Source organism: Cetorhinus maximus, chromosome 1 (genome assembly GCF_964194155.1).
Source record: "Cetorhinus maximus chromosome 1, sCetMax3.hap1.1, whole genome shotgun sequence".
NCBI classification, from domain to species: Eukaryota; Metazoa; Chordata; class Chondrichthyes; order Lamniformes; family Cetorhinidae; genus Cetorhinus; species Cetorhinus maximus.
This window is the reverse complement of record NC_135879.1, coordinates 230,112,768-230,134,851: the sequence shown is the minus strand read 5'-3', so window position 1 is coordinate 230,134,851 and position 22,084 is coordinate 230,112,768.

Genomic DNA, 22,084 nt, shown 5'->3' with positions numbered 1-22,084 from the left:
AAGTCATGCTCTGGCTACCATTAGGCATATATGAATAGAACCACATGAGATCAGTTCTAGCTAACTAGAGGATGGTGGAGAGGTGTTGGAGGAGGATGGTGTGGTCAAAATGTGTCAAAGGCTGCAGACAGGTTGAGAAGGACGAGGAGGAATAGTTTAATGTTTCAGAGTCATATAGGATGTCACTTGTGACATTGATGAGAGCTGTTTCAGTACCTTGGCGGAGACGAAAAACTGATTGGGTGGATGCAAACATGGAGTCCTGGGAAAGACGGATGAGGATTTGGGTGGCAACAACATATTTGAAAATGGAAAGAGATATGTGTATATGTGTGCCTGTATGCATTTGTGATTTTGTGCACTACACATTTATTCATATGTTACAGTGAATGTGTATAGATTTCTTTGTATGTGTATGTGTGTTGTGTATGCATCTGCACCTGTGAACGTAAGTATATATGTGTATCTGCTCCTGTGAACATGTGTGTGCGTGCGCATGCACGTGCATGTGTGCGCACGTATGAGTGTGTTTGATGTGTTTCTGCACTGGCCAAAACTAATCATTTCACATACTGTATTCTTCATGCTTTTTCTCATATGAAATGTTCACTGTTTCATTTTAAAATAAACTCAGTCCAAATTGATGTCCAGCTGTGGTAATGAACATAGACATCACATTAATAATATAATATCCTCAATTGCTATAGCAGCTGAAATACACTCAAATCGATGTGACATTCTCCAGACAAATTCTGTATTGATCTACTGTTAGACTCCTGATGTACAAGTTTGTCACAAAAATCCATGCACTCTTAATGCATTATTTGTTCAAGCGATTGTGTATGAGTTCCTTTTTGTTGAATATTTTATATACTTGCTGAATACATTGCAGATCACATTACAAATGAGAAAAGTGTTCATTCTTTGCTTAAAGGACGATGTGACTGGTATGATAGCAGGTCATATTCATCTAAAATTGCTCCTGATTACCCTTCCCTGCGCCTCGACTTATGCTTCCATCCTAGACATTAGAGCTGTGTGCTATTGAACAACTCCGTTCCTATGTTTTTGCGAGAGGACATCGCCCTGAAATGTTGGGCAGAATTTTCTCGGCCCCATGGTGGTGGAGGAGTGGAAGCAGTGGGGGAACCGGCTAAATAGCAGGCAGCCATGCTGGGGTAGCACCTGCCAGAGGGGAAGTTGGCCAGAGGCAGGCCAGGATGTCGATTGCAGCCCACTGAATGGAGGCAGGCATTCAATTTAAATAATCAAGGCCCCAATTAAGGGCAATTTAGAGGGTTTGCGGCATTTTGCCCCTGTCACCATCGCAATGAAGGCCAGAGACTCCTTCCCCCAAAGAGGGGCATCTGGCACCAACCCAAACATTGCCGGCAAAGTGGTTTCTCTTCCAGTCTGAGGGGCCTGCCTGCAAAAGTTTAAATTTATGCCTCTGAGAGTACCTCTATTTTCAGATGTCATCAAAGTCCTCTACCTGCTCCAGCAGTGCCCACCTCTCCCGATGGGGCCTGTAGAACTACGGGTCCTCTGATTGGGCCAACAGAATCAGAAGCCTGCCGAGGACGGTGAGCATGGAAGTGGCCAATTAAGAGACTGCCTCTGGGAAAATAGCTCTAGCGCTCTGGCTCCCAGCAAGTGCCAACTCGGGAAACCCCATTTGATCCTGCCTTTGGCATCCTGAAGTCTGTGGGAAAATCCTGCCCCTTAATTCTGTTTCTCTCTTCACAGATGCTGCCAGGTCAGCTGAGTGTTTCCAGCATTTTCTCTTTTAATTCCATTAGTATCACCTGTGTCCTCCGACCAACCGTATGGTTAGTCATTGACTTTTGTCCCTCTGCCCCACTACTCTCAGTCTTTGAGGTGTCCACTTACTGGAACACTTCCGCCAGAAACATTTACTGCCTAGCGGAATAGTTCAACATCGTGTTCCCATTAGTCTCTTAACTCCTTATTAGCTCAATACAGTCTTTGAAGCTGCTTTCTTTAAAATCATAAGTATATTAGTTCTCCCTTCTTTCACTTACATCTTTTGCTCATGCTCCACCTTTCTCTCTCTCTGCCCCATATCTTTTGTCGGTCTTTTTCCTTTTCCTTAGCTTCTGGATCTCCTTCTCTCAACTATCATTTCTTTTTCAACCCTTTCCTGCTTTGCTTCCGTCTACATTTCTCTTCCATTGTTCTTTACTTTTCATTCCCTTTTTTTCTCTCTCATTTCTGTGTCTCTGCCTCAGCTCTGCACTTCAGAGACAGCTAGTTTGGTGCCCTTGTACATGAATCACAAAAAGTTAGCATAAAGTCCAGGAAGTAATTAGGAAGGCAAATGGAATGTTGGTTGTGATGGTCAATTGTCCTGTGCTTGATTATGTGAGTCTGTTTACTCTTGATGCTCACTGTGCTTGATTGGTTAAGCCTGGGTATGGACTCAAGAGAAAATTTAACAAAACTGTAGAAAGAGCTGGAAACCAGAGTTGTAAGTATGGAGTAGACATTTTAAGGTACTCTAAATAAATTCCTGTCACACATTTAAGCTAGTATGTCATCTCTGCATGTCCTTTAGGGAAGGAAATCTGTCGTCCTTACCTGGTCTGTCCTACATGTGACTCCATACCCACAATGTGGTTGACTCTTAAATTCCCAACTGAAATGGCACAGCAAGTCACTCTCAGAAAAGGAATGAAACCGGATGGTCCACCCGGCATCAACCTAGGCACTGGAAATGACAACGGCAAACTCAGTCCAGTCGACCCTGCAAAGACCTCCTTCCAACATCTGGGGGCTTGTGCCAAAAGTGCGAGAGCTGTCTCATAGATTAGCAAAGCAACAGCCTGACATAGTCATCCTCACGGAATCATATCTTACAGATAATGTCCCAGACACCACCATCACCACCACTGGGTATGTCCTGCCTTACTGGCAGGACAGAGGTGGCGGCACAGCGGTATACAGTCGGGAGGGAGTCGCCCTGGGAGTCCTCAGCATCGACTGTGGACCCCATGAAGTCTCACGGCATCAGGTCAAACATGGGCAAGGAAACTTCCTGCTGAATACCACGTACCTCCCTCAGCTAATGAATCAGTGCTCCTCCATGTTGAACATCACTTGAAGGAAACACTGAGAATTGCAAGGGCACAGAAAATGCTCTGGGTGGGGGATTTCAAAGTCCATCACCAAGAATGACTTGGTAGCACCACAACTGACCGAACTGGCCAAGTCCTAAAGGACATAGCTGATAGACTGGGTCTGCGGCAGGTGGTAAGGGAACCAAAAAGAGGGAAAAATATACTTGACCTTATCCTCACCAACCTGTCTGCCACAGATACATCTGCCCATGACAGCATTGGTAGGAGTGACCACCGCACAGTCATTGTGAAGACAAAGCCCCACCTTCGCCTTGAGGATACTCTCCATCGTGTTGTGTGGCACTACCACCGTGCTAAATGGGATAGATTTCAAACAGATCTAGCAACTTAAGGCTGGGCATCCATGAGGCATTGTGGGCCATCAGCAACAGCAGAATTGTACTCAAACACAATCTGTAACCTCAAGGCCCGGCATATCCCCCACTCTATCATTACCATCAAGCCAGGGGATCAACCCTGGTTCAATGAAGAGTGCAGGAGGGCATGTCAGGAGCAGCACCAGGCATACCTAAAAATGAGGTGTCAACCTAGTGAAGCTATAACACAGGACTACTTGCATGTCAAACAGCGTAAGCAGCAATTGACAGACAGAGCTAAGCGATTCCACAACCTACGGATCAGATCTAAGCTCTGCAGTCCTGCTGCATTCTGTCATGAATTAAACAACTTACTGGAGGAGGAGGCTCCACAAATATCCCCATCCTCAATGAGGTGGAGCCCAGCACATCAGTGCAAAAGATAAAGCTAAAGCATTTGCGACAATCTTCAGCCAGAAGTGCCAAGTGGATGATCCATCTCGGCCTCCTCCGGAGGTCCCCAGCATCACAGATACCAATCTTCAGCCAATTTGATATCAAGAAACGGCTGAAGGCACTGGGTAGTACAAAGGCTTTTGGCCCTGGCAATTTTCCGGCAACAGTGCTGAAGACTTGTGCTCCAGATGTTGCCGTGTCCCTAGCCAAGCTGTTCTAGTACAGCTACATCACTGGCATGTATCTGGCTATGTGGAAAATTGCCTAGGTATGTCCTGTACACAAAAAGCAGGACGAATCCAACCCGGGCCTGGTCAATGGTAACCCCCAGGATGTTGATAGTAGGGGATTCAGTGATGGTAATGCTATTGAACGTCAAGGGGTGATGATTAGATTCTCTCTTGTTGGAGATGGTCATTGCCTGGTGCTTGTGTGGTGTGAATGTTATTTGCCACTTGTCAGCCCAAACCTGGATATTGTCCAGCTCTTGCTGCATTTGGACATGGATTGCTTCAGTATCTGAGGAGTTGTGAATGGTGCTGAACATTGTGCACTCATCAGGTAACATCCCCACGTCTGACCTTATGATGGAAGGGAGGTCATTGATGAAGCAGCTGAAGATGGTTAGGCCGAGGACACTACCCTGAGGAACTCCTGCAGTGATGTCCTGGAGCTGAGATGATTGAAGTCCGACAACCACAACCATCTTCCTTTGTCCTAGGTATGACTCCAACCAGTGGAGAGTTTTCTCCCTGATACCCATTGACTCCAATTTTGCTAGGGCTTCTTGATGCCACACTCGATCAAATGCTGCCTTGATATCAAGGGCAGTCACTCTCACCTCACCTTGGGAGTTCAGCTCTTTTGTCCATGTTTGAACGAGGCTGTAATGAGGTCAGAAGCAGAGTGACCCTGGCGGAATTCATCATGGATGTTGAATCTCTCTGCACCTCCATCCTCTACCAGGATGGCCTGAGGGCTCTCCACTTCCTCCTTGGACAGATGCCCAACCAATTCCCATCCACCACCACCCTCCTCTGCCTGGCCAAACTTGTTCTCGCATTGAACAATTTCTCTTTTAAATCATCTCACTCCATCCAAATAAAAAGTGTTGTTGCTCTGGTGCCCACATGAGTCCTAGCCAGGCCTGTCTTTTTATAGGTCACATGGAACATTCCTTGTGACAGTCCTACTCAGACCCTCTCCCTCAACTCTTTTTGCAATGGTTTTATTGATGCTCTTTCCTGCTCTGCATCTGAATTGGAAAACTTCACCAACTTTACTTCTAATTTTCACCCTTCTCTCATCTTCACATGATCAATCTTCAAATCCTACCTTCCCTTCCTTGACTTCTTTGCCTCCATTTCTGGGGGTAGGTAATCAATTGATTGGCCGACAGGTCTCACTAGGTGGGCCTTCTGCCACGGTGTCTTGATCCTGAGAGAAGGCCCACCAGTAGCCTAGTCAATGCCTGATTGGCTTGTGAGTTGATGGGTCTTCTCGAGAAGAATCAACATGGGTCTCTTACCATCTCTGCAGCCAGCAGGTGAGACCACCGCTCAGGGAGATTCTGTCCCAACTCTTCTGTCATTTAACATCCCTTGTCTTGCACTCTATCACATGCCTTTCCTTTTCTTTGTGTTCACCCACCTTAAAAACGATAAAATTTCTAACTTTCCCCAGTTCTGATGAAATGTTAACTCTGAAACGTTAACTCTGTTTCTCTCTCTGCAGATCCTGCCTGGCCTCCTGAGTAATTTTTTTCAGCATTTTCTGGTTTCATTTAATATTTGATGAAAGTTTGGGTTATCTTTGCTCAGTGCTTTTTTTAAGTCTGACTTTTCTTCCAAGAATAGCCTTGGGACATTGTTCAACATTGATTTTGCTAATGTTGTTGTCATCATCATCAGCATTTGTCATGTTTCCTGTAGCTTAGTTGGTTTGGCACTCTTGCTCCTGAGTCAGGAGGTTTTGTGTTTAAGTACCATGCCAGGACTTTAGCATAGGTATCAAGACTGACTCTCCAGTGCAGTACTGAGGGAGTGCTGCATTGCGAGAGGAGCCATTTTTCAGATGTGATGTTAAGCTGGGCCCTGCCTGTCCTCTCAGGAGGAGCTGAAAGATCCCATGGTATTATTTTGTAGACGTGGACATTCTCAGAGCATCTCAGCTGTCACCTTGCTGAAAAAAACTGGCACACAATACAAAGGATCAAACAAGAAGTGGGGGAGGGCCATCATCAGTTCATATACTGTCTCCACTAGAAGCGAAAGTCATGGACATAGTGGAGAGGGGCATGACAGGAGCCTAGTGAATAGCAAGGCTGAGGGTTATATCACACAAGGTTTCTAGCCTTTCCATTAAATCTTTCCACTAAATACCAACCTTTGTCTCTTTCCTCCCATTGCTGGACCAGAACATGGGGGAATAATTGGGAACAGAGGAAAAGGAAAAGCAGTTTCCAGAACATGCTGCATTGACCATTGTTACAATCCTGTGCCAGACCCCCAAATTTTTTGTATGTTCTGGTTAGGAACCAGTAACTTTTTGTTTAAAGTAGACAATGTTTGAGATCCCTGGTCTTTGAATAAACAAAATATACAAGGTCAGAAAGATAAAACAATTTACAATGCCTATCTTATACTCTAACATTCAAGATTAACGTGAGGTAAAGGTGAATAAACAGGCAAACTATGGTTGAAAACCATACACTGCACAATAAATGAGAGATGTGACCAAGACAGATCTCATGAATTTCACAGCGACCCATCCAGATGTCAGCAACACTGTGAGTCAACCAATCTAACAGAGGGCACTGGCGAGAAGTGACTGAAGCATTCTGGGAGAAGTCACCGCAGCCACCGCGACTCAGGAGGCAATCGAGGAGAAGGACTCTTGCACTCAACAGGAGGAAGAGCATCCAACAGAGGGCGCTGGTGAGAAGTGACTGAAGCATTCTGAGAGAAGTCACCACAGCCACTGTGACTCAGGAGGGAATTGAGGAGGACCCACTGTCAAAGAACGGAATAGCCCCAAACATTACATTGCTATAGTGTTTCCATCCCTCCCTCCTCCTCAAACCTAAAAAAAAAGAGAGAGAGGAAGAGGCAGTGCCTTCAGGAGTGCACCAGACCTGTGAGGGACACTCTTCTGAGAGTGGATTTTAAAGAAAAAGCAGCTGATTGGTGAGTAAATCCTGGGAGCAGACTCGGAGGGAGGAGCACCAGAGCGGTGAGTATAAATCTAGCTTACCTCGGGGATTCGCAGTCTTGTCTCCAGGGAGCAGACTCGGAGGGAGGAGCACCGAAGTGGTGACCTTGGGGCACAGAGTAACTGAAGCCAAAACTGAAAAAGTGACATCACAGGAAAGCTGTGGCTTGATTGGTTGGTAGGAAATCTGCACCAAATTTGAAAAAAAAACTCTGCAAAGCTAATTAATAAATTAATTAACTAAGTCGAGATGGCTTGGCAGGTGATGTGCTGTACCTGTATGATGTGGGAGCTGGCAGATCCCATTGCGAGCCGCAGTGACCACATCTGCAGCAAGTGTTGGTTGCTGGAGGAACTCCGGCTCAGAATTGATGAGCTGGAGTCCAAGCTCCGGACGTTGCGGCACATTCGGGACGGGGAGAGTTACCTGGTCGCTTTGTATCAGGAGGCGGTCACACCCGGTGGATTAAGTACCTCAAGTTAGGTCAGTGGTCAGGGTCAGCAGGGTGTGACTGCAGGTGAGGCAGGTAGAGGGATCCTGTGTTCAGGAACAGAGTAGACTCAGCTCTTGACCTTGTCGAACAGGTACGAGGTACTTGCTCCCTGTGTGGATGAGGAACAGGGCTGTAGGGAGGATGAGCCAGCTGACCACGGCACCGTGGCACAGGAGGCCATGCAAGAGGGGGGAGCAAAAAGACAAGTGGTAGTTGTAGGTGATTCTATAATTAGGGGAATTGATACCATCCTTTGTAAGCAGGATCGAGAGTCCCGCATGGTATGTTGCTTGCCCAGTGCCAGGGTGAGGGACATCTCTGACCGGCTTGAAAGGATATTGGAGAGGGAGGGGGAGGATCCAATTGTTGTGGTCCACGTTGGGACAAATAACTTGGGTAAGACTAGGAAAGAGGACCTGTTTTGGGTTTGTCAGGAACTAGGAACTAAATTAAAGAATGGATCCTCAAGGGTTATAATCTCCGGATTACTACCCGAGCCACGTGCAAATTGGCATAGGGATGCGAGAATAAGGGAAGAAAACACATGGCTAAAGGAGTGGTGGGGGAAAGAGGGGTTCCATTTCGTGGGGCACTGGCATCAGTATTGGAACAGGAGGGATCTGTACCGTTGGGACGGTCTCCACCTGAACCGATCTAGGACCAATGTTCTAGTGAAAAGGGTAAATAGGGTGGTCAACAGGACTTTAAACTAGAAAGTGGGGAGGAAGGGAAGGGTAAAACTCCAAGAAGTATGAATAATGGGAAACAAAGCAGGAGGTTAGCGTGTGGGGGGGTGGATTCAACTTCATGGAAAATGATGAAAAAACTGAAAAGAAAGGAGAGCCCAGGAGAGGCTATTAAAGTCTCCAGAACACAAAATAGGACAGAGTGTTTGGAAAGGGCTAGGAATCTAACTTCAAGCACATCAGATAAAGGGACGACAATGAGAAAGGGGACGGGAAATAAAGGACTGAAGGTGTTGTATCTGAATGCACGCAGTATACGAAATAAGGTAAATGAGCTTGTGGCGCAGATTGAAATTGGCAGGTATGATGTGGTGGGCATCACGGAGACATGGGTGCAAGGGGATCAGGACTGGGAGCTAAATATCCAAGGATATACATCCTATCAAAAAGATAGGTATGTTGGCAGAGGGGATGGGGTTGCTTTGTTAGTAAGAAATGAAATTAAATCGATAGCAAGAAATGATGTAGGGTCAGGTGATGTAGAATCTGTATGGGTAGAGTTGAGGAACTGCAATGGTAAAAAAAACCATAATGGGAGTTATGTACAGGCCTCCGAACAGTAGTCAGGATATGGGGCACAAAATACACCAGGAGGTAGAAAAGGTGTGTAAGAAAGGCAAGGTTACAGTGATCATGGGGGATTTCAATATGCAGGTAGACTGGGAAAATCAGGTTGGTAGTGGATCCCAAGAAAAGGAATTTGTAGAATGTCTACGAGTTGGCTTTTTGGAGCAGCTTGTGGTGGAGCCAACTAGGGAACAGGCAATTATAGATTTAGTGATGTGTAATGAGGCAGATTTGATAAGGGAGCTTAAGGGGAAGGAACCCTTAGGAGGAAGTGACCATAATATGATAGAATTTACCCTGCAATTTGAGAGGAAAAAGCTGGAATCAGATGTAATGGTATTACAGTTGAATAAAGGCAACTACAGAGGCATGAGGGAGGAGCTGGCCAGAATTGACTGGGAAATGAGCCTAGCAGGAAAGACAGTGGAACAGCAATGGCAGGAGTTTCTGGGAGTAATTTGGGAGACACAGCAAAAATTCATCCCTAGGAAGAAGAAGCACACTAAAGGGAGGACGAGGCAACCATGGCTGACAAGGGAAGTCAGGGACAGTATAAAAGCTAAAGAGAAAGCATACAATGCGGCGAAGAGCAATGGGAAACCAGGGGATTGGGAAGCCTACAAAGACCAACAGAGGACAACTAAAAAAGAAATAAGGAGGGAGAAGATTAAATATGAGGGTAAACTAGCCAGTAATATAAAAGAAGATTGCAAGAGTTTTTTTAGATATATAAAGGGTAAGAGAGAGGCAAAAGTGGACATTGGGCCACTGGAAAATGATGCTGGAGAAGTAGTAGTGGGGAACAAAGAAATGGCGGAGGAACTGAATAGGTACTTTGCGTCAGTCCTCACAGTGGAAGACACGAGTAACATCCCCAAAGTTCAAGAGAGTCGGGGGGCAGAGGTGAGTATGGTGGCCATTACCAAGGAGAAGGTGCTAGGAAACCTGAAAGGTCTGAACGTGGATAAATAACCTGGGCCAGATGGATTACATCCCAGAGTTCTGAAGGAGATAGCTGAAGAGATAGTGGAGGCGTTAGTGGTGATCTTTCAGGAATCACTGGAGTCAGGGAGAGTCTCAGAGGACTGGAAAATCGCTAATGTAACCCCCCTGTGAGGCAAAAGACAGGAAATTATAGGCCGATTAGCCTGATCTCGGTCGTTGGTACGATTTTAGAGTCCATTATTAAGGATGAGATTTCAGAATACTTGGAAGTGCATGGTAAAATCGGGCAAAGTCAGCATGGTTTCATCAAGGGGAGGTCATGCCTGACAAATCTGTTAGAATTCTTTGAAGAGGTAACGATTAGGTTAGACAAAGGAGAGCCAATGAATGTTATCTACTTGGACTTCCAGAAGGCCTTTGACAAGGTGCCGCACAGGAGGCTGCTCAGTAAGATAAGAGCCCATGGTGTTAGAGGCAAGGTACTAGCATGGATAGAAGATTGGCTGTCTGGCAGGAGGTAGAGAGTGGGGATAAGGGGGTCCTTCTCAGGATGGTGGCCGGTGACTAGTGGAGTTCCGCAGGGGTCAGTGTTGGGACCACAACTTTTCACTTTATACATTAATGATCTAGATGAAGGAACTGAGGGCATCCTGGCTAAGTTTGCAGATGATACAAAGATAGGTGGAGGGACAAGTATTATTGAGGAGGCAGGGAGGCTGCAGAAGGATTTGGACAGGTTTGGAGAATGGGCAAAGAAGTGGCAGATGGAATACAACATGGGGAAGTGTGAGGTCATGCACTTTGGTAGGAAGAATAGAGGCATAGACTATTTTCTAAATGGGGAGAGAATTCAGAAAGCTGGAGTGCAAAGGGACTTGGGAGTCCTAGTCCAGGATTCTCTTAAGGTTAACTTGCAGGTTGATGCAGTAGTTAGGAAGGCAAATGCAATGTTGGCATTTATTTCGAGAGGACTAGAATATAAAAGCAGGGATGTGCTGCTGAGGCTTTATAAGGCTCTGGTCAGACCACATTTAAAATATTGTGAGCAATTTTAGGCACCATATCTCAGGAAGGATGTGCTGGCCCTGGAGAGGGTCCAGAGGAGGTTCACGAGAACGATCCCAGGAATGAAAGGCTTAACATATGAGGAACGTTTGAGGACTCTGGGTCTATACTTGATGGAGTTTAGAAGGATGAGGGGGGATCTGATTGAAACTTATAGAATACTGAAAGGCCTAGGATAGAGTGGACGTGGGGAAGATGTTTCCATTAGTAGGAGAGACTAGGACCCGAGGGCACAATCTCAGAGTAAAAGGAAGACCTATTAGAACAGAGATGAGGAGAAACTTCTTTAGCCAGAGAGTGGTGAATCTATGGAATTCATTGCCACAGAAGGCTGTGGAGGCCAGGTCATTGAGTGTATTTAAGACCGAGAGAGATAGGTTCTTGATTGGTAAGGGGATCAAAGGTTACGGGGAGAAGGCGGGAGAATGGGGTTGAGAAACTTATCAGCCATGATTGAATGGCGGAGCAGACTCGATGGGCCGAATGGCCTAATTTCTGCTCCTATGTCTTAAGGTCTTATCTCAGTGAAACTCTCCCTCCTTTATGAGGGATTGAAAGACTTCACTCTTCCCTTTTGAAAATCTAGCCTCTGGATTCCCTCCAAATTTTACTCCGACTCAGACTGCCTCAATGACTGCTCACCTCACAGGGCTTCAAGCTTGTCAAGATTATGTCCCCCTGGATTTCTGACTCTGCACTCCAGCAGCAACTCACAAGCACAACTTCATCTCGCCAGCCACACCAAGCAAAACCCCACTGCTCCAAAGGGCTACCTTTGCCTCAACAGCCTGCAGTGTAGAGTCACCAACCTCTCACTGCCTTTTCACTCACCAGAGCTTCTCCCAAGCCCTCAGCACTTAAAGTGTGTCTACTGCAGCACTTTTATTGCTTGGAGCCTCTTTCTTTGCTCCTCTCCCCAGTGGTTCCTACCAGTGGTCTCCTCCTTCTTGCAGCTCCTTCCTTGGTTCTCTGGCTCTCTATCTTTCTCTGTGGGACCTCTCCTTGTCCCTCTCCTTGTCCCCTGTGCCAGGGCTCCTTTCTGGCATGGTGCCTCACTTCTGCATCCCATGATAATGTTTTTACGCCAATTCTTTCCATGCAGGTGCTTTGGGCCCTTGTCCTCAGCCCAAAGAACTCAAAAACACTGCACTGCTAATGCACTGCCTGCTCCCAATGCACATATATGCAGAAGCTCCCAGGACATGCTGGGAATTGTAGTTTCTGGTCTCTGCTCGGGAATCACATATGTCGGGATTCTTAACACCGTAATGAAAACAGCAAGTGCTGGTAAAACTCAGCCGGTCTGACAGCATCTGTGGAGAGAGAAACAGAGCTAATGTTTCGGGTCCAATATGACTCTTCTTCTTAACATCATATCCTACTGAACAACAGCACAAAGACTGGCATCTCAGGTAGTTTAAAAAATTGGGTAGAAGGCGCCTGTTTTTAAAGATTTACCTGGCATAAGTATGCAGGAAGAAGGGCAGGAGGATAAAGCAGCCAGAGAACCAGCTTACTAGAGGGTGAGTCTGCATACTAGTTCTGCTGCAAAGGGCATAGATGCAGACTTTGTGGATTCAATCCACAGGAGCAGACTGATAGCTGTTGTATGTTCAGTAGATCTCACAAAGAAATCCTGAGTCTTGAATGGCTGAACATTAAGTGTTTATTGATAACACATTTCTATGTACATATATACAGGGTATATATAGATCAAGCTTTGAGCTCACCCCCTGCTTGGTTCTACACAGGTCTCTGTCCAGTCCACAACTGACCCTAGCCTCAGGTCATGTGTCTTTACATCACACTGTGAGCAGTACTGTTTCCCATTCCCACATTAATGCTTGCTATGCCAAATACCCTTATATTACACTCCCCTGCCCCCATAGCAAGTCTTTACCCACTGTATTTACATTACAATCATGCTATCCCTTCTCCACCCCCAAGTCTCTGACTTTATAAATTCAAGCCTGGAGGCTTGACAATTCTTCTAGATCTCGTTGTGGTCGTGTTCAGTGGAATGGTAGACTCTGTTAATTTGGGCAACCTTTGTTGATTCGCAGTTTGAGTTGGTGGTCTATGTTTCTGGCACTTGTCTTCTGATGCACTTTTTACGCTCCTTGGAGTTGAACTTCTCTTTGTCAATTCTGCATCTGCTCTGCTCAGGGATCATCAGCTTGTCCCATTCTTTCCGGAGTAAGTGTTCACTCCGTTCATTCATGGCACAAACCAGGTTTTTCTTTTTCTGTGTGGTCCGCTATGATTTTTGTTGGAATTGCAGGTATCTTTTCTAATCAGTGGGTTCACCTTGCAGCTTGGCGTCTATCATGACACTGTGATCTTCTGTGTGTCTCCGTGCCTCACTGAGGTGTGCTCTGGCGAGTTGATGGTCACTCGTTCCTTGCTCCAACATCGTCTTGCAGCTTTACATACTGGCTGGACGTTGCAGTGTCTGTGCTATGGTGTTTGCAGGTAGTGTGACAGCAAACACTGGAGCTGGGGGCTGGGCTCATTCTGCTATTACGGTCATTTTCCTTGACCAAGCCTTCCACTTGAGGTACAGTAGTGATTATCTGAAGGTTTGGCTGGTCGGACCAATGAGGACTTTCTGTCACCTGCGAAGAAATTGGACAAACCGGCTCTGCAAAGAGTGAAGACAATTCAGAGCTGAAGTCCCAGTTGAGAGCTTCTTTACTGGTGAGCCTCTCTCTGCAGTTCCATGCAGTTGACAACAGAGGTTGTCTTTACATCTTCTGCCATTTTAAGAAGGTTAAGGGCAGCACAGCAAGCAAAGGCAAGCAAGCAAAAGATCAGATAGCATACCTGACTACGAGTACCCACTTGTTGCCATACTTAGTGATATGAGGATCATAACTATGACTGGAAGTCAGATTCCTCCAGGCCTGTAGAGTGGTTTGTCTGTAGTTCATAGCCAGAGGTCTCTCAGCCACAGTTCCTTAACCGAGAAGAACCATAACACTGGCTCCTGTGTCCAATTTGAAGTTGGCAAGGTGACCGTTTACTGGGATGTTCTCATTCCAAAAAGAGAATCAAGGATCCTTGACCTCAGCCAAGGAGCACAGTTGTGTCTCTTCCTGGCTTGGTACCTCAATCTCATTGGTTGTCTTGGGATCCTCAGCCCATATGGGTGTCTTAGCTTTGCATTGCTTTCTGAAGTGTCCCATGCAGTTGCAATTGAAACATTTCTGGATTTCTGGACATTGCCTGTGTGGTCATTTGCCTCCAAGCGCTGACATGGTCACCCACCCTCTTGTGGTTGATTTTGGTATTGTCTCCCTTGGCCTTGAGTCTCTCTGCCCCTTTATTATTTTACTAGCTGGACAGTTGGGGTTATTCTGTACCTTGGCTTGCTTTCACCACGTAAAATGGATAGATGCTGTTGGCGAATTTCAGACTGTTGGACTATTTGGATGGCCTTTTCTAGGGTCAGGTCTTCCTTGGCCTGTACCAAATTTGAAAGGGCATTGTCAGCCACTCTGACAACAATTCTGTCCCTTTTGAGTTCTGATTTAAGGTCACCATAGTTACAGCCTTCAGCCAATCTGTTTATAAAGGAGTCAACCAGTTCTCCAGGTTGTTGGACACAGTCATTGAATTTCACGCTCTCGAAAATGTTGTTGCTGCTTAGATTAAAATATGTAACGAATGATTTTAGAATTTCATCAAATTTATCTGAGGATTCATTTATTCCTTGCCTCGCAATATCATCTGCTATCGGACCTACTGAACAAAGCAATGCATTCACTTGTTCAACTTCTACCTTTTTATCTAATCCTGAAGCTATCATGTATTTTAAGAACCTTTTTGGCCAAAGTCCCCAACTTTCTGTTTGGCCCTGCCCTTCGATCAATCCAAATTGATCTGGTAATCATGATTTGTTGTCCATGGTCGCTTTAAAGTTCAGCTGAGTACAGCTGTGGCGTTAAATGCTGTGCAGTTGTTAAAGATGGTGCCACAGTAACTGTTTTATCAGAGTCTTCCCACGCTTGTCACACTTTGGCGGGCTCCCGCGGCGATGGCGGTCGCCCATGGTGATGGCGATCCCAATCTCTGTGTCTTTGCTTTTGCGCAGTCATTTACTCAACCAACTATTCATGGCCTTTCCTGCAACATCAAAGGATTTCCAGGTGTTTTGCAATCGATTCCCGGCTTTGGCTGAGGTTGTTAAACATCCCACTTCTTTTTTTCCCTTACAACGAGCTCAACCGCCACATGCTATGTCACGGTTTCTGAACCCAGGCTGGCCGCATTGCTTTTAGAAATGGCTTTCTCTGATTTTTATTTTACAGCATTGTAGCATTTTAAACCAGTACTGGCTTAGAACACCTCTGCTAGGTCCTTTGACTCTGCACTCTGTGGGCATTCACAATGGACCTCCACGAGATCTTGTGAAGTCCTCAGCTGCACAGTGGAGTTTTTTCCTTCTGCTTTTCTACTTCTAATTCTGCAATGGAGCTCCCTCTATGCCTTCACTTCAGGAGCTTTTAGTCAAGTCAGAATGCTGCTCCTTTAATTTTACAGCTTTTGAAATTCTGCTCCATCTTCTCTGAGGTTCTGGGCTCTTCTATTAGCTGCCTCCATGTCGTATGTTGCATGTTCAGTAGATTGCACAAAGAGGTTCTGAGTCTTGTATGGTTGAGCATTAAGTATTTATTGATAACACATAACTTTGTACATATATGCAGGATATAGCCTAAGCTATGAGCTAACTCCATGCTTGCCTCCACGCAGGTCTCTGTCCAGTGCACAATTGACCCTAGTCTCACATCATGCTGTGTGTGGTACTGTTTTCCAGTTCCACATTAACCCTTGCTATGCCAGATACCATTATACTATAATGGCAATATGCCACACACTTCTAAGTGTGCTATCAACAAGTTGTGTGCAATGTCAGAGAGCATTGACGAGTCCAGCTCCAACATGTGAGTCTACGATGGCATAAGACATGCAGCAGACCATGAGCGATCAGTCAGCCCTTTGGCACTGACGGCCTCTGGCAACAGCTCTGACAGCTTCGACTCTGGGCCAGCTTAGCTCTGACATGTAGCATCTCCTCTGGCTTTCAAAGCATATGGAGCTTTGAAAGGCTCACCGCTTCTGCAGGCTGTTCTTGCATCGAGCGGTTTGAGTGCTACTCCATGAAAGCGTTACTGGCTCAATGGAAGATGGATGGGGAAAGCACTTTGGCTCACCCTCAGGCCATGAAAGGCATCATATATATAAGGCATGTCCTTTCCTCTTCCTTTCTTTCTCTAATCAAGAAGGGAGGTAATGGCTGAATATAAGCTAAGGACTGGAAAAGGGATAATAAATAAAGTGGTCAAAAGGAATAAAAAATAAGTCATTACGCTTGGTCATATTTTGCTTTGTCTGGCCTGGATTAAAGCATAGAATGCTTTATGGTCGATGGGCCTTTGAGCTTTCCATGTAATTAAGGCTCCTGGCGCCACTGTCAGGAAATGTAAGCCCTTTGAATGAATTCAACAAAGGATGGTAACAAAGTAGCAATTTATATGCTATTAATATTGAATTGGAAGTTTCAGTAAAATGAGCTCTATCCATTTGTTATTCCATTCATTAATGTGTGAAACTGTCAGCTCGGGAAGAACGTTGCACTAATTGAGACCTCGGGCAGCTTCAAAGGGAAGCACATAGTTGAATTCCATATTTAAAATATAACGTGCACCTGCTGAATCGGCAGCAATTTTTAATCTACGGCAAGTGAAAACTTTGCATTGGTGATTTTGTGTTGCTTGCTAATGTTATGGGTGATACGTTCTGAGCGGTTGAGGGCGCTGTGATCTGTTTTATCGGAGTGTACAGTAACGATAACAGTAGACAAATGGTTAACTTAGTGGAGGGGACTCTGGAAGTATTGCACTATTCTTCACATAAGGAAGGGTAGAGGGGTACTGGTGAGCCCCGAACCTAGACCTGAAGATAGATTTTATACGTTACTGCCTCTGAAGTGGAATTTTTGAGCTGAGGGCGAGCATTTCAAATAGCTTATTGCAACTTGGATGGGTGAGATGGCAACAACAGACTGGCCCCTTACCCTGAACTCATTTAAAGAACATATAACTCCCAACAGAGGCAGCAGAGCATTAATAAATTGCAAGACACTTAGAGGACATGTGACCACCACATGTTCACATAAAAATGTTACCTGCCTCTTCCGTTCAAAATAAAGGGGTTTAAATTGTGCACTAGGTATCTGGCAGATGAAATTAAATCACTTGATGGGCCGAAAGGCCTCTTCTGCACTGTGTGATTCTGTGATATCGCTTTGTTGGAATTAAAAAACCAAGTTATATTTGTTTTTTGGTGATAAAGTTGCCAATCAACTTGCCCTTAACTGCGCAGGCGCAGAGTGGAATCTTCCGGGCCCACCATCAGCGGGAAGCTTGGTGGGCGGGGGAAATTTAATTTGACGGGAGGCCAAAAATCATTTTCCCAACAGCGGGATGAACTTTTGCAATTAAGTTCTCGGCATTTTAAAAGTGGGTCGAGCTTCCCGACAAATGACGTTGGGAAGCCCGTTTGCATGCATTAGCATGTCATGCATGTTTATTACAAGGCCGACTCGCCAGGAATAAGTGGCCTTGAGAGCTCCCTGGCAACAGCCAGTCACGTTCATCAAGAGGAAAGGTTTGGCCTGAATTTCACACTTGATGTGCACGCCAATTCGGCAGGAGTGGAAGTGGATGTGGAATCAGCTCCCGGCCTCAGTCACGTTGCTAATGTGATTTCACGCTGGATGGCCAATTAAGGTCCGCCCAGCATGAAACGCATCTTCTGAATGGTCAGGAAGGGCCAGGCGGGGTCAGGGGCCTGTCGAGCACCTGCTCAGGTGCAAATGCGACCTTCTCAGCCTGACCTGCTGGAGGTGATGGGGTCACTGGCAGAGGGGAGGTGGAGTGGCAGAGCACCCTTGGAGTGTCCTGGGATGAAGCCCCTGAGGTGTCTGGCTGGCGCTGCTCTTCTCTGTGGGTGCCCGTTGGCACCTCCCTCACTCCTTGAGGAGAAGGGGGACTTGGAGGGAGGTCAAGGTATCCCATCCCCATCTTGCCTAGCCATTGCTACACGTCACCCAAGGCTAGAGCAATGGATGCAGGTCCAAGTGTATGTCCAGCAGCCACTAAACGTTCTGCTGGGCCTGGGTCTCCAAGACAGCCACTACCCTTTCCATGGGGGCAGCCAAGCGCTCACATGTCGGAGCCACGACAGCAGACAGGACGTGGACAGACTGCTCCAGCCCTCAGCCCAGTCTGCACATGGCCTCTGGCATCTCCGCCTGATGTTTCTATGCCTGACTCTGTCTCATCTTTAACATATTTCTTAGGGCCAAGTCCAGAGGCTCGTCAGCTGTATGGGGCTGAGCAGGGGCCTGGTCTCTATCAGTCCTCTGAGTGTCAGAGACCTTGGCTGTCACATCGCCTGCCAGCTGTGGGCCTGTGTCAGTGAGGTGCTCACCAGATTATAACCCTGAGCCTCCTCTAGAACATGTACCCACCGAGGTGAGTGTATCTGCCCTGGTGGAGGGTGCAGGTGAACACCAGGATGGTGTATCCTCGGAGGTTTCTGGACTGTTTCTGTGGCTGGTCTCCCTTGAGGGCCTCCCCTTTTCTTACTGGTACCTGGAATGGAGAAAAGAAAGATTTAGTGGATGCCTAAGCCAGCTCCCTTACTGAGGCATTGTCTCACTCAGTCATCGCATCTGACAACTGCAGACTGGTGGCACCCTCATTGGCTTTCTGGGGGTGTCCTAAATCGCCTTCAGTGTGGGCACAGTCCTGCTCCACTAGCTAGGTGGCCTGGTCCTCAAAAGGGGTGAGGGTTCTGCTGTCAGGCAGGCCGCCCCTAGACTTGCCACTACCACTCACCCCCCACCTGCTGTTGTGTGAATTCTTGTCCTGCAGAAATCCAGAAGTGTTGAGTGTCATCCCAATGGACACATAGAGCATGCATGCCTATGGCAGCTCCAGTGATTTTTTTTCTTATTTATTTGTGGGATGTGGGCATTTAAGAGTCAACCACACACCCCCTCACCCCAATCTCCCCCACCATCCCCCACCCACCAGCTCCCTCTCCCTGAACCAGATGGGTTTTATGACAATCGGCAATGGTTTCCTGGTTATCATCAGGCTTTTAATTCCAGAGCATTATCCTGGGTCTCTGGAATATTAGTCCAGTGACAATATCACTACACCTCCTGCGTAACAAGCAGGATGTCCTACAACTGATAATGCATTGACAGCATGAAGTGGCTGGCACACGTTCAATGGACATGTCCCATCTGCTGCCGACTCCTCCAACACAAACTCCTGTCTGACATCCCTGTGCACTCGCACACTTACACTGCCTGATGGGAACAAAGGAACATAGGAGTGGGAGTGGGCTGTCCGGATGCCCTTATGAGTGTCACTCTGCAGTGAGTAGTTGGTGCTACTTATCTTGGTGGAACACAGCAGATCATTCATCCTTTTTCTACACTGCCAGGCTGTTTTCCTGTGGGAGCTGTTGGCATTAACCTCTGCTGCAAATGCCATCCAGGCCACTGTGGTCAGACCACCTGCTGCCATCCATGGGGAACAGCACTTCCCGCATTTCCTGGATGGCCTGGAGGAGAGTTTGTAGGGAGGCTTTGTTGAACCGTGGGGTCACACATTGTCTTCTCCATGACATTCTGTTCTTGGGAGGATCTTGAAGGACAGCCAGGCTGGTGCTCCTGGTCTGCAGTGAGTGAATAGCTGTCCAGGACCCTTTAACTATGACACCCGACTTTCGACTCCATGAGGAAATGGCAGGGATCGCGACTTCTTGCTTGCCCCCACTGTGAGATGCAGTGAGCACCTCATATATAATGGGTTGAATAATGCAAGATTGTGTGTGGTCAGGCATTTCTCCTTCCAGTCAAAATCACTCTCAACTTCTGCGGCTGCCACTGATCTCAGACTCCAAAATGGAAGATTCCGCTCATAATGTAATTGTGTTATTATTAGATGGAACATAAAACATTGCAGAATTATTTGCCTCAGTACTGAATTGAAATTTGGTATCAATAGTGAAGTCTTCCATTAACCTTAAATTTGCTTTGAATGCCAAGTGCTTCTACCACTCTTTCAGGCAGTGAGTTAAAAGTCCTTACCACCCTCTGAATGAAAAAGTGTTTCCTCATCTTCCCTCTAATACTTCTATTTACTTTAAATCTGTTACACCCTCACTACCCCATCCCCATGATTTTTCACCACCACTCCCACGCACCCCCCCACCGCTAAGGTAAACGGGTCTTCACTATTTACTCCATCTCTCTAGGCCCCTCATAATTTTATACAACACAATTAAGTCACATCTCTGTCTCATCTGTTCTTTGGAAAACAACCCCAGCCTCACCAATATTTCATCACAGCTAAAATTTTCCAGCCCGGGCAACATCCCCAAAAGTTCCTCTGCACCCTGTCTAGTGCAATCGCATCTTTCCTATAATACCGTGAGCAGAACCGTATGGAGTACTCAAACTGTGGCATAACTAGTGTTGTATACATTTCCAGTATACCATCCCTGCTTTTATAGCCTGTGCCTTGCTTAATAAAGAAAAGAATGCCATATGCCTTCTCAGCCACCTTATCGACCTGCCCTGCTACCTTTTAGGATCTGTGGACATACACCCCAATGTCCCTCTGTTCCTCTACACATCTCAGTATTCTCCCATTTATTATATTCCCTTGCCTTGTTATACCTCCCAAAATGCAATATCTCACACTTCTCCTGATGGAATTTCATTTTCTACTTTTCTGCCCAGCTGACTGGACTATTCATACCTTCCTGCAGTCTGAGTCTTTCTTCCTTATTGTCAACCTTTTGTACCCTCTGCAAACTTCTTTATCATGCCCCCTAAATCATTAACATAAACTTCAAAAAACATGGGACCAAGTATTGAGTCCTGCGGAATGCCTTACCATTACAAAAACACGAAGCTAATTTTGGATCCAATTTCCTACTCTCCCTCGGAACTCAAAGGTTTTTACTTTTTCGATCAGTCTGCCATGTGGAACCTTATCAAAAGCCTTGCTAAAATCCATATAGGCCACACTCACCACACTGCCTTCATCAACCCTACTCATCGCCTCCTCAAAAAATTCAGCCATCTTAGTCAGACATGACCTTCCCTTAACAAATACTGGCTGACTTTACTTGGTAAATCTCAGCCTTTCCAAATAGAGGTCTTTAGAATTGATTCCAATAATTTGTGCACATCCAAAGTTAAGCTAACTTCTATAATTATTCAGATTATCCCTTCCTTCCTTTTTAAACAATAATACATTAGTAGCCCTCCAATCCTCTAGTTTCCTTCTGTGCTGTAAGATTCATTTACTTTTCAGAACTCAACTGGGGCAGTTGTCAGGCATTGCAGTAATGTAAAACTTAAAAAAAAGCCTTTGTCTCTGTGGCGTTGGGCACAGATATTAGTTATGACCTCATTACAGCCTTGGTTCAAACATAGGCAAAAGAGCTGAACTCCCAAGGTGAGGTGAGAGTGACTGCCCTTGACATCAAGGCAGCATTTGACAGGGTGTAGCATCAAGGAGCCCAGGAAAACTGGAGTCAATGGGAATTAGGGGGAAAACTTTCTACTGGTTGGAGTCATACCTAGCACAAAGGAAGATGGTTGTGGTTGTTGGAGGTCAGTCATCTCAGATCCAGGACATCACTGCAGGAGTTCCTCAGGGTAGTGTCCTCAGCCCAACCATCTTCAGCTGCTTCATCAATGACCTTCCCTTCATCATATGGTCAGAAGTGGGGATGTTCACTGATGATCACAATGATCAGCGCCATTTGCAACTCCTCAAACACTGAAGCAGTCCATGTCCAAATGCAGCAAGACCTGGACAACATCCAGGCTTGGGCTGACAAGTGGCAAGTAACATTCATGCCACACAAGTGCCAAGCAACAAGAGAGAATCTAACCATCACCCCTTGATGTTCAATGGCATTACCATCACTGAATCCCTCACTATTCACATCCTGAGGGCTACCATTGACCAGAAACTGAACTGGACTAGCCAAATAAATACTATGGCTACAAGAGTAGGTCAGTGCTAGGAAACCTGCAATGAGTAACTCAT